This window comes from Schistocerca nitens, chromosome 9 (genome assembly GCF_023898315.1).
Source record: "Schistocerca nitens isolate TAMUIC-IGC-003100 chromosome 9, iqSchNite1.1, whole genome shotgun sequence".
NCBI lineage: Eukaryota > Metazoa > Arthropoda > Insecta > Orthoptera > Acrididae > Schistocerca > Schistocerca nitens.
The window spans coordinates 434,885,753-434,900,389 of NC_064622.1; positions in this window are offsets into that span (position 1 = coordinate 434,885,753).

The following is a 14,637-nucleotide window of genomic DNA, read 5'->3' on the forward strand; positions in this document are numbered from 1 at the left end:
GTGCCAGCTACCATATCAGAAATGATTACACATACACTGTGCAAATTTCTCTACGATGCCTCGGTAGAAGGTATGACTTAATGTTGATTGGAGATGTGGAGGTCTCTAATTCATGGCCATGGATTCTGCAGTGGCCATAGCCGCTCAAGATGTTCCACACTGTATCGGTATTCTCCAGTGAATGCATGGGTTGAGTTACTCATAATCTATGTCTATATTTGTACCTGTCTTTGATATATCCACCAACGTGTTAAAATCTGTTTACCGTTATTACCACAGGCAGAGATCCGTCGGACAGGACTGATACAGCAGCAGTGTCAGCCAACAGGCTGGAGATGATTACGCCACAACTTTCTCGTCAATTGCTTCATTGGGTAGTAGTGTGAGCACAATCATACTCCAAGCATTGGTGTGTGCAGCAAGGTGAATGTAACTAAACTTCCAGTTTAAACGGAATATTATGGATGAAATGGGAAACATTATGGAAACACAAAAAAGTTTAACGAAAATTGTACCACTAGATGGCAGTAAGAGGCAGAATATGCTACGTAAAAGACGCAAAGTACATGTTTCTTAGTTTGCGGTCTTGAGACACTCGGCACGACTGTCTCAGTGCAGGAACGTGAACTGTGACTGTACGCCAGTAGCCCTGCAGATATTCCAGACACTCAAGTGTAAGAAAAACGGCGTTGGCAGATGTCTGCCAAGAATCTAGAGGAAATGATTACGAAATTCGAAAAGACAGCTGCTTTTGGAGTGCAATGTGGCATAGTGAGGAAAATTATTGATCCGACATCAGTAGAAGATTCTTTATTTTATTTTTTTTTTGAAAGAATACACTGCCATTTGACTGTGTATCACTGTATTTATCTTCTAACCATCAGACTTCGGTTTTTTGCCACTATCGAGTACAATGCTAAAAGCTCTTAGACTATTAACAAGTGATATCTGTTAAGGCAGATAACCAAGTGCTGCATCATTGAGAACTTTTTTGTGGAAGTAGACGCAGCTTCGAAGGAGTACTGGAGTGATGGTGTGCACACATGAACTGTGCCGTGCTGTGAACTGCTCGAACTGTAGATTAGATTAGATTAGATTAGTACTTGTTTCATAGACCATGAATACAACACTTCGTAATGATGTGGAATGTGTCAGGTTAATAATAGGTGTCTATACAAGATATTACATTACACAAAATATTACATGACACTTAATATTTTTAATTTTTTTATGTGGGGGTTGGGGAAATTACTACTTACTATATCCAAAAATTCATCTAATGAGTAGAAGGAGTTGCCATTAAGAAATTCTTTTAATTTCCTTTTAAATGCTATATGGCTATCTGTCAGACTTTTTATGCTATTAGGTAAGTGACCAAAGACTTTTGTGGCAGCATAATTTACCTCCTTCTGAACCAAAGTTAGATTTAACCTTGAGTAGTGAATATCATCCTTTCTCCTAGTCTTGTAGCCATGTACACTGCTATTACTTTTGAATTCGTTCGGATTGTTAATAACAAATTTCATAAGTGAATATATATATTGTGAGGCTACAGTGAAGATCTCTAGCTCTTTAAATAAGTGTCTGCAGGATGATCTTGGATGAGCTCCAGCAGTTATTTTGATTACACGCTTTTGTGCAATGAACACTCTTTTACTCAATGATGAGCTACCCCAGAATATGATGCCATATGAAAGCAGAGAATGAAAATAGGCGTGGTAAGCTAATTTACTGAGATGTGTATCGCCAAAATTTGCAATGATCCTAATAGCACAAGTAGATGAACTCAAACGTTTCAGCAGATCCTCAGTGTGTTTTTTCCAGTTCAACCCCTCATCAATGCATACACCTAGAAATTTTGAATATTCTACCTTAGCTACCGATTTCTGATTGAAGTCTGTATTTATTAATGGTGTCATTCCACGTACTGTGTGGAACTGTATATACTGTGTTTTGTCAAAGTTTAATGAGAGCCCATTTGGAGAGAACCACTTAATGATTTTCTGGAAAACATTATTTACAATTTCACCAGTTGATTCTTGTCTGTCGGGTGTGATAGCTATACTTGTATCATTGGCAAAAAGTACCAGTTTTGCATCTTTGTGAATATAGAATAGCAAGTCATTAATATATATTAAGAACAGCAGAGGACCCAAGACCGAACCTTGCGGCACCCCATTCTTGATTGTTCCCCAGTTTGAGAAATCACCAGTTTTTTTGCATATTATGTGAACTGCTTATTTCAACTTTCTGCAGTCTTCCAGTAGGGTATGATTTTAACCATTTGAGCGCTGTCCCATTCATACCACAGTACTTGAGCTTATCTAGAAGTATTCCGTGATTTACACAATCAAAAGCCTTTGAGAGACCACAAAAAATCCCAATGGGTGACTTCCGGTTACTCAGAACATTTAATATTTCATTAGTGAAAGCATATATAGCAGTTTCCGTTGATAAATCTTCCTGGAAACCAAACTGACATTTTGTTAAAACTTTATTTTTACAAAGGTGTGAAGCTACTCTACAATACATTACTTTTTCAAGAATTTTGGATAAGGCAGTCAGAAGAGAGACTGGAAGGTAGTTGTTGGCATCAGACGTATCCCCTTTTTTATGCAGTGGTTTAACGATGGCATGTTTCAGTCTATCTGGGAAAATACCCTGCTTCAAGGAGCTATTACATATGTGGCTAAGAACCCCACTTATCTCTTGGGAGCAAGCTTTTATTATCCTGCTGGAAATGCCACCAATTCCAGGTGAGCTTTTATTCTTGACAGAGTTTATTATCTTCCTAATTTCAGAAGGAGAGGTGGGTGGAATTTCAATTCTGTCAAATGGTGTGGGTAAGGCCTCTTCCACTATCTGCCTTGCTTCTTCTAATGAACATTTAGATCCTATTTTCTCTACAACATTTAAAAAATGGTTATTCAAAATGTTTTCGACTTCCGGCCTGTTGTTTATCAAGTTTCCATTCACTTTGATGGTGATGCTGTCATCCTGTACTCTTGGTTGCCCTGTCTCCCTTGTAATAATATTCCAAATTGTTTTGATTTTGTTATCAGAGGTATTAATCTCAGACATGATGCACATGCTTCTGGACTTTTTAATAACCTTTCTTAATGTAGCAGAGTAGTTTTTATAATATTTAGCTGTTTCTGGGTCATTACTCTTTCTTATTGTTAGATACAGTTCCCTTTTGTGGTTACAAGATATTTTTATTCCTTTACTAAGCCTAGGGTTTTTGCATGGTTTCTTATAATTAGATTTAACTACTTTCCTGGGGAAATATTTTTCAAATTCTCTTACAAGTGTATCATGAGATAATTTATATTTTAAATTAGCGTCGGGTTCCTTGTACACCTCATCCCAGTCTAACTGCTGAAGATTTTCTCTGAAATTTCTAATTGTTGAGTCATTAATTGAACACACAACTCTGGAGGGTAGTTTTGAATTACTGACTGGAGCTATGTCATATACTGAACTAGCTGAGCATCATGATCAGAGAGGCCATTCTCAACAGGACAAGAATTTATGTTTTTAAACCTATCTTGGTCTATAAAAGTGTTATCTATCAATGTGCTGCTGTCCTTTACTAACAGAGTAGGAAAATTAATGACAGATGTCAAACTGAAAGAACCGAGCAAGACTTACAGGTCATTCTTCCTATTACACTCTTTCAGTGAATCAACATTGAAGTCCCCACAAATAATAATTAGCTTTCCCCTATCTGACAGATAGCACAAAGCATCCAAATTTTCCAGGAATTAATGAAAGTTTCCTGAAGGGGACCTATGTACTGTTACAATTATAAAAGAGCCCTCCTTCAGTTTAAGTTGACAGGCACATGCTTCTATATGTTGCTCTAGACAAACCTTTTTTGTATCTAAGCTTTCTACACAGTGATAACTTTTGACATAATTGGCAACTCCTCCTCTCACCTTATTCTCTCTACTCATATGTGCAGCTAGTTTATAATCACTGATATTTACCTTTTCCATATCAGACACAATGTGATGCTCAGACAGGCATAGTATATCTATTACATTATTAGATTCAATGTCATCTAAAACAAACCAGGAGCTCATCTACTTTATTCTTCCATCCCGGAATATTTTGGTGCAAAATGGTAACATTATTTTTTACTTTACTTTTGTGAGAATCTACTTTTTTCTTATTATTTACTTTCCTGTTGCGAGAATTTTGAGAGTTTTGGACCTCTTTAGCACCTACCTGCCTGGACTTCTCATTGGACACTGATATTAGTCTAAAAAAGAGGTACATCCATGAGTACTAGTGTCCCCCCTTATGGATTTCGCCAACAACCCTGCCAGTTTACCCTTCCCTTTCCTATTGAGGTGTAGGGCATGCCTTGTGAAATCCCCCCATCAATAACCTCGACAGGAACCAATACAATGTCTGACAGAGTGGCCGCCCTACACAACTGATCCAACTCCATATTTACCCTGCTGACAGAGCGGTCCAACTGGGGCTGATCATCCCGCACGAAAGCAGGCACCAGCCCAACATTGGTATGGGTCGTTGCCAAGGTTATCTTCACCAGGTCACAACCAATACTGTAGCCATGATCCCTATCATTACTGTTCCCCACTCCACCCACTATCATCACATGATCTTGCTTTGTGAAACCCTTACACAAGGAACCTGTATCCTCTACCACCTGGCTAAGACTTGCAATTGACTTGAAAAAGTTTGTGACCTGGTACTTGTCACCTAATTTTTCCTGCAAAATCTGGCCCACACCTCTTCCGTGGCTGCTACCTAGAAAGAGAACTTTCCTCTTACTTTCTAATTTTTTCGAAACAGTTGGTTTCCTAGTGAGATTATGTTGCATCTAAACTACATCTACTTCGACTGGAGCCTCTTCCTTACTTAATTGTGATAGCAAGGTAAATCTATTGGTTGTACCAATTGGGAAACTGTCAGACACGCAAGCGCAGCGCATAAAATTGTATGAATCATCCTGCATTGCTATGCATATAATATTGCCCCCATTAAGGATTTGCTTCATGTTAATCTACCTGTAAGAGAGATGTTTGTTCTAGAATTTCTTGCTTGCATAGAAATGGACAATGAATGGCCATGTAGACAGACACAGCCCATTTCCCTCAGTACCTGCTCCCCTTTATGATCAGCGAACAGAACTTCAGCATAATTCTTTCTTAAATGTGTTAAATCTATCTTCAGTTCGAATGTACATCTGTACAATTTACATCTTTGTGACTAAAACGCTGCAGTTTTACGTTCCCTTTTTTATGTAAATGCATAATTGCCGAAATAAATCCCTTTGTTGCTTTTTATTGTTATTTATTACATTATAATTGGAAACAACAATGATTGTCGCAATAAAAATAAATAACGGTTGGTAGCGGTTTTCATTTTCACTTTTGTTTATTTGCCTTTTTACAGGATCATAACTCCTTCAAAAGCAACAATGAGTGTTGAAAAATACGATTCCATTATTGTACAAAATTTCTCTTTCTTTAAGTCTCCATTGTCACTTTGTGGAAGGTAGTAATGTGTCGAAATTTAATATTACTTTTGCAGTAAATTGCAAAATTACGTTAATATTTTCAGATCTGATATGTCTTCTACTGGCTATAAAATATTTTTGTGCAAAATATAGGAGCATCAATGAAAAACAAAAAGAAATCTTTCATTTCTCAACATTATCAATAGACTCAAAAATAAAAATGCACTTTCCAAGATTTCTTGGCTTCAAATGGCAATTGCTACATCGAATAGGAAGTTGCAGTTAGCATTTGACTAGTGTAAAACGTTTGTTGATGCCTGAATCCCTCTCATTCCTTTTGCATGGGGCATCTAAAACCAGATTTCGACTGATTTCCCAATGCCGCTTCTGGGTGGTCATGTACAAGCTTCAAAATCGATTCTTGAAATGCGCTTCTATAATCCGTCAATCATAAGAATAAACCTGATGTAAAAATTGCACTATGTATTCTTCAGCGTTTGCTGGAACATCATTGGATTTCCGTTTCATGTAGGACTGCTGCCAAGCTGTCTCGAGTACTGTCAAGTACGATAATGAGAGTGTGTTTTGTGTTTTGCGTTACGTGCACATCGACTAGCGATAATAAGGGACAACAGCTTTACCGGCGCATTTAACTTGGATAACACTGGCTTGGTCAGCTGGTACAGCTAGCCTCCAGTGACGTAGCCAGCTGCAGTTCACACGTAAAAACAGACGAGCAGAGGAGAAATACAGCTTCAAATGTCATTTAATTTTGAAGCAGAGTGAAATAATACACTAAAAATCTCCCACAATACGCTCCTTAGACGACTAGACGAAAACCGCAACAGGTTATCGTTTTTAGCTAACGTACTGTTGTAATTAAGAACAAAAATTATGAAAATTCCTAACTTAACCACAGGGTATTTTTTCTGCATAAGCTGCATGTAACGTAAGAGAGAATTGAAGGATTTCACCATATAGTTAAAAATATTGAAGCCACATAGCTCCTTCCTTATCCGAATCCATTTCAGTTATGGAAGTGTTACTGGCTACATTGATAGCGAGCCTATCAACAACAGCATCCACTAAGCCAACCAGGAGAAGCATATTCTCTTCTTCTTTTATGACGAGCCGTTCTATATCCCGCCAGCGTTCGGCAGTGACGTGTGAAAAAGCTGCATGCTTTAGTTCCAGTACGTCTTGCAGCTTAACAATCTAGTTACTTTTCAGACCAAATCCCGCAGCTTGGCTCCAGATCAGTCCTGTTGGGTTCATACTGTAATGGTACAATAGCAAATGTAAAAATGCAGCATTTGGATGATGTGCTCCATGCTGTGAAAATGATTATTTTTTCAAGTTTCTACGATACTTACGTACAGCTGTGGATGGACATAGTACTAATAAAGAGGGTTTGGTAATTCTGTCTTGCCTTAAAAAATTAAACTTATATTTTCTTAATTTAAACAACTTTTATGAACAGATTTTCATAAAACATCGATGATTAAGAATTTGTAATTGAAATGGAATAATTAAGAATTTGTATCAGAAATAGAAACAGGAATTTCGCGCCCAATATGTAATTATAAACAAGAAGACGTGCATTATTCATAAAAATGATGATGAGTTTTATAATTATGAGATGCAGATATTTCAAACTGAACGACAAAAGAAACGTTACTGTGGAGATTTGAACCTACGTACGAATAATCGCATTTGGTTCACATTCCATTACGCTACAGACTACACCAAATATTAAGTGAGGAGTTTCAGTGTCGACTGCGTATACAGGGTGAAAAGTATTTAAACCGACAAACTCTGGGAGGTTGTAGGGGACATCAAAACAAATATTTTTCCCTAATGACATTTTTTCGTATGAGGAGTATTTCACCCGGTAGAGGAAGATTTCTCTGGCGGCAAATTAATTAAACCAACAAACACTTTTCCATTTTTTTATGACCAAGAGACAACAACTAGGTAGCAGATAAGGCTCAATTAAACAGTCTCCAACAACACCGACCCACACATTAACGAAGAACCGCACTTGATGGGCGCTAGTAACTGTGGCATGTGGATTATCCTCACTCCAAACATGCGAGTTGTGCATGTTGAAGTCTCCATCACGCCCGAAAGTTGCTTCATCGGTAAACAACATAGAGGATGGAAATCTAGGATGCATTTCACACTGTTCCAGGTACCACTGCGAAAACTGTGCCTTGGGTGGATAATCAACTGGTTCCAGGTTGTGGACACACTGTAAGTGAAATGGACGTAACAATTTCTCTCGAAGGGCTGTTCTTACATTCGTCTGATTCGTCCCCATGTGACGTGCAATTGCACGAGTGCTGACTGAAGGATCCCGCTCCACATGCTGCAAGACAGCTTCCTCAAATTGCAGCGTTCTTACTGTGCGACGGCATCCCTGTCCAGGTAATCTGCTAAATAACCTAGTCTCACGCAGACGTTGGTACACAGCATCAAAGGTGGTATGTTGCGGGATACGGTGATTAGGATATTGTTGTTGATAAACCTGCTGTGCAGCTCGTCCGTTGTGGTGTGCTATGTAGTATGCACCAACCATATCAGCGTACTCACTCCAGGTGTATCGCTCCATTAGTAAAGAGGGACAATGCACTACTACACTGGTGGACAGCAATTGCCTACAACTGAAGAGCGTAATACGCCCTCTAACTACTGAAGATCGTAATACGGCGTCTATCAACTGAAGAGCGTAATATGGCTTTCAACGGTTTAAATAATCCTTGTAGGAAAAAATGAAATTAGGAAAAAATATTTGTTTTCATGTCCCCTACAACCTCCCAGAGTTTGTCGGTTTAAATACTTTTCACCCTGTATACACCACTGGGAAAACTTCAAAGCCGATTATCTCCGTAAATATATGAAAAACATTAAGAACAGCCTATTTCTTGGAACTTTTTCACCGTGTTCCACGCGCATGTTTCACTAAGTAGGACCTACTTCCAAGAGCGTAACAACACCAGTATACATGTGCTACGGCTTCTGCCCAATCATCGCGTTTGTGTTTATTTAAATCAGGTTTATTCTTATGATGAACGGATTATAGTTGTCAGTGTTCTCATTCTGCAATCGATTTTTGCTCCCATGTATACACAACCGGTTTTAAAACGTGTTGGGTTGTCAAGTTACGTCTTGTTTTCAGAATGTTCGGTAAATATGAACTTATTTTGCAGTGAAAAAGAAACAGAAATATTAGACTGAGACGAAACTGTCTACCTGTAATATTAGAGTTAAGAGAAACAAAAACTGTACTGGAACTCGATCAACTGTTTTCCAGACACCATATTTAAATGGACCAGCAAATCCGCTTGAGATCATAACATGTAAATACATCGAAAAACGGTTTTGGTTTTTTGGAAGATGTGTCGCATGTAAATGTAGTGATTGTTGGACCATTAAGTCATGCAGAACGGTGAATCAATAAAAGCATTACTCCTTGTAAAAGAGTGTCTGGAGAAGGTTAACAATTCAACTGTTGCACAGTTATTTATCAATTCATTATAGATCCTGTGGCCTGAGGACATTCAGTATGAGAATGTATTTGTTTTCGTCTCAGTTGCACCACCATACATGTAAAAGATTGGGACAGTTTTGAAAGTTATATTCCCAAAAATGTTTCACGTGACAAATTTATTTGCAGTATTAATAAGCTATTTATGAAAGCGCCACCAAGATTCAGACATTTTGCTAAATATGCCTCTTCCCCCTCAACCTATGAAAGACAAGAATACCAATTACTGTTATGATAAACCTGTGACTCTACAAAAACATAACAAAAACATAAAAAATGAAAAGAAAATGACAATGAGATGGGGAACATGGATTTCAGCAGAAGTTTACTACACTTCAAATTTCCCGAGTACAAATAACATGCCGGCCGCGGTGGTCTACCGGTTCTAGGCGCTCAGTCCGGAACCGCGGGACTGCTACGGTCGCAGGTTCGAATCTTGCCTCAGGCATGGATGTGTGTGATGTCCTTAGGTTAGTTAGGTTTAATTAGGTCTAAGTTATAGGCGACTGATGACCTCAGAAGTTAAGTCGCATAGTGCTCAGAGCCATTTGAACCATTTTGAACAAATAACATGGTCGTTGCTCTGGATGATTAAGCATCTTCAATTGCAGCGACAAAGAAACTTCTCAAACTGTCGGAAGTGAGAAATGAATTAACTTTCATTGCGGCCACGTTTTTTTTCTGCCACAAGCCATCTGCCAGTTTAAAAAAGGACAGGCTTACACGAAGTCACTCAAAACTGCAGATGACACAGAGCAGAAAATGTGGAGAATGTGCCAGGGAAATGGGGTTCGTAAGTGAGGGAAAAGTATAGACTGCTGCTTTCGAAAAATTCTGACCTTGACAACCTTAGAAACATCTCAAAAATTGTACAAGCTGACAATTCTACTGCAGCAGAAATGGACCCTAATACATAGAGGTTGGGCAAGCATATGGAAACTTCACAAGAAATGCTTGCTTGAACATTGATGCAGGTGCTTGTCAAGGCTCAGGTGGTGCTGATGTTTTTGACCATTAACAGCACCCGTGCAATGCCTTCAATACGAGGTCCATTCAAAAAATTCCGGAACCTCGTTCACAAAATTTTTCTTCACTTACCTTTTATTTATTGTGCAAGGTCCACTTCAAGATACTCTCCTCCACAACTGATACACTGCACCCGACGCCATTCCCTCTTCAAGAAGCAGTCTTGGTACGCCTCTTGCTGGATGGCGCCAAGTGCCATCTGTGAATTTTGTTTTGTCTCGTCTGTCGTTGCAAATCTTCGGCCTTTCAACAAGGTTTTCAACTTTGGAAATATAAAAAAGTCCGAAGGGGACAGGCCTGGATAGTACAGAGGATGAGACAGCACAGTGATTTCGTTTTTTGTGCAATAGTCACGCACCAACAGGGATGAATATGGGGGTACATTACCATGATGCAAGAACCATGAACTGTCCTGCCACATTTCAGGCCGTTCCCGTCTCAAATTTTCTTGCACGGGTCGCAACACATCCCGATAGTACCGTCGATTAACAGTTTGTCCCTGTGGCACGAATTCATAATGAACTAATCCTTCAAAGTCAAAGAAAAGTATCAGCCGGGCTTTGTCATTTGAACTGACCTGACGAGCTCTTTTTGATCTTGGTGAACTTTTCCTGCCTCACTGTGATAACTGAACTTTGGTCTCAACATCACAATTGTAGACCCATGTCTCATCACCAGTTCTCATTCTCTTAAGGAACATGTCATTCTCATTTGCGGGATCCAATAGATTGCAAGGTGAGGATCTTTCTGGTCTTGACTCATGAGCCGTTGGAGGCTGTTGCCGTCGGAGGCAACAGGATGCTTTCCAAGATGCAGTGTCAGGATTTCATGACATGATCCAACAGAAATGTTACATTTTTCTGCACTCTCTCGGACAGTCTTGTATTAGCATGCACAGTTTCCTTTATGTTCATGACATGAGCGACATCGATAGACATTAACCAAATTTAACTTCTGTACAGCCATTTTTAAATGGTGCGAACAATTCGTAATACTGAGTATGGCTTAACCCTCTACTGCCCACCGTGACTCTGAAGTCACGTCAAATTTTATCGTTATATTTCGCATTAGGATCGTTATTTCTTTCTTGACCAGTGTGACTTGAGTGTTACAATATGGCTGCTTTATACACAAACAATGTAACTGCCCACTGTGACCTCAGAGTCACAGAACTATTTTTAAAAAATAATTTTTTTCAAAAACAAAAATTCATCTGATATGTGTTAAATACATTATTCTCTAACATTCTGTGCATATAAATATTTTTTTCTACAGGAAATAATAATTTGGGCAATAGAGGGTTAACACATTGACTGCTATGATGAAATTTGGACCATGCATTGCTATCACGAATATTATTTCTTAAGTCAAATTGTTTTATTGCATTAGATTTCTTCTTTTGAACATGTCGAATTAAGTTGCTTGATAAAAATGTCAATTTATGACTGATCTGGACTGATAACAGGCGTGAGCCATACATGGCTCACGTGGCCTAACAAAAACATTTTAACATAATTATAATCTGTGGCCACGTGTGGCTCACACGATTTAAAACCACATAGGTATAAAAAATAGTTTTTCAAGAAATGATTCAAACACTTGGTTTAGATTAGATTAGATTAGATTAGATTAATACTTGTTCCATAGATCATGAATACGACACTTCGTAATGATGTGGAACGTGTCGGTTAATAAAAGATGTCTGTACAAGATATTACATTACAGAAAATATTGCATGACACTAATGTTTAAATTGTTTTTTTCCCTTAATTTATATCTAAAAATTCAGCCAATGAATAGAAGGAGTTGTCATCTAGAAATTCTTTTAACTTATTTTTAAATGTTAGTTGGCTATCTGTCAGGCTTTTGATGCTGTTTGGTAGGTGACCAAAGACTTTTGTGGCAGCATAATTTACCCCTTTCTGTGCCAAAGTCAGATTTAACCCTGCATAGTGAAGATCATCCTTTCTCCTGGTGTTATAGCTATGCACACTGCTATTACTTTTGAACTGGGCTGGATTATTAACAACAAATTTCACAAGTGAATATATATACTGTGAGGTTGCTGTGAGGATCCCTAGATCCTTAAATAGATGTCTGCAGGATGACCGTGGGTGGGCTCCAGCAATTATTCTGATTACACGTTTTTGAGCAATGAATACTTTTCTACTCAACGATGAATTACCCCAGAATATGACGCCATACGAAAGCAGTGAATGAAAGTAGGCATAGTAAGCTAATTTACTGAGATTCTTATCACCAAAATTTGCAATAACCCTAATAGCATACGTAGCTGAACTCAGACATTTCAGCAGACCATCAATGTATTGCTTCCAGTTTAACCTCTCATCAATGGACACACCTAAAAATTTTGAAAATTCTACCTTAGCTACAGACTTTTGTTCAAAGTCTATATTTATTACTGGAGTTGTGCCATTTACTGTACGGAACTGTATATACTGTGTTTTACCAAAATTTAAAGAGAGTCCGTTTGCTGAGAACCACTGAATAATTTTGTGAAAAACATCATTTACAATTACATCACTTAGTTCTTGGTTTTTGGATGTTATTACTATACTTGTATCATCAGCAAAAAGAACTAACTTTGCATCTTCATCAATGTGGAATGGTAAGTCATTAATGTATATCAAGAACAGTAAAAGACCTAAGACCGAACCCTGTGGGACCCCGTACTTGATAGCCCCCCAGTTTGAAGAATCAGCTGCTGTTTTAACATTACATTATTTATTTATATTAGCTACATATAACATTATTTACAGTTTTTTTACTTGGTCTGACAATGTTCATGAATAAAAGTCTTAGACTATTCTACTTCTTCAACAGAGCGTTGTCATTGTCGCTAAAACACACATTGCACATAAAACTGTCACACTTATTGCATTTAGTGCACAATCTATTCACTGTCTTAGCAGCATCCGTTCTTTCTTCTGTTCTCTGCAGGCGTTTATAACAGCCCGAACATCATCTTTGACTTCTCTGCTTTGGTCTCTCTACTGAAGAAACGTTATTTAGCGACAGCCCCGGACATTGCACAAGCTCCGCCCATTTACCCCCCTCCACACTAAGTGCACTTGTTAAGTCTTTGGCCACGCCGTGTAGTGCATCGACATCTGGAGATCACTGATCGATATACTCGTGATTGTGAATCTTTGGCATTCAATAGCAACAGAGTCAAGCAACTGAAAGGAATTATTTGTGTGCGAGACTTGATCCGTTGTTTGGGAATTTGTGCAGCACTTGAGCAACTACAAACATATTCCAAAAAAGGATTTCAAAAACAGTCTTTCTGTACCATTTGACTGTACCCATACGCCGACGTTAGTAATCACCGTGACTACAAACTGTAAAAGTATTGAGTGCTACGAACACGAGAATGTTTAGTGGAGCCACTACTTTTAAACCCATAGTTGAAACATATTATCTGTGAGCCCTATGAGCCTCACGAGGCGTGCAAGCACAACTCTTCATGTGAGCCAGTTATGGTTCATGCGGCCCACAGTAGACTGTATACGTGAACCAAATATGGCTCACCTGGCGTCACAACCCATGTAACTGTGAGCCACCGTTGGCTCACGTAGCTGTCAGTGTGTTAAGCACTCTTCAATGTAGGCTTCCTGCATCATTTGATGCATCTGTGTAACGGTTTTCTCGAGGTTCGTGCGAAGTTTAATGCAGACACGTTGCTGCTCTAACTGTGCCGTTTAGAAATTCGCAAACAGTACGACACAAAGTTCTATTTAATATAGCAATGGACAATATCTAACAGACATACAGCAATGAAACTTCTGGCAGTTACACATTAAACACAGGCGCGTGTAGAGATGCCAACCGCATTTCACTTCAGCACACTGTTGGCGCGAAATTACGAATGTTCCGGAATTTTTTAGACAGACCTCGTACTTTGCAAGCGTATGGCATGGTCAGAATGATGTTCTGTGTAGTGATGCAAATTACGGTGCCTCTACTGGCAATGGTGAGCGCAGTGTCAGTGCCAATCGCGTCACCGTGCCAAATCGCAATGCCACGATGTCTACTGATTCATTATACTCGTATAAAAACGTTTATGCTCCGTGTGTTGACAGAAAAGGAACCACACATAGATATACCGTAATTTACATTAATATTTACATACAAGATACTTCAAAATACCCTCAAATAAGTTCACCATTCGCGTTCAAGAACAGCATTTTTTCACTTTTACCGCTGACGGTCTGATTGTTCGTCAAAATTTGACCAGTTTTCGAAAACGCGCGTTCGACAGGGGCGGTTGGTGCTACAACACACAACTTCTGCACAGCTAAAGAGTAAAGGTTGGGGATACTAAAGCATTCTTTACAAACACCATTTTAACGGATGTGCCTGCATGGCTAGTAAGGTGTCTTCCAGGTACCTATAACAAAAAGATAAAAATAAGCATTATTTCTCTAACCCGAATGTTCAATAACCGAGTTCATGTTTGTTTACTTCTACATTAGCTTGAGACTTACGTGTTGTGGTTTGTGGTTGCTGACATCTAGCTAAGCCATTGTTGTAGTTAGCCCATGGTGAAAAT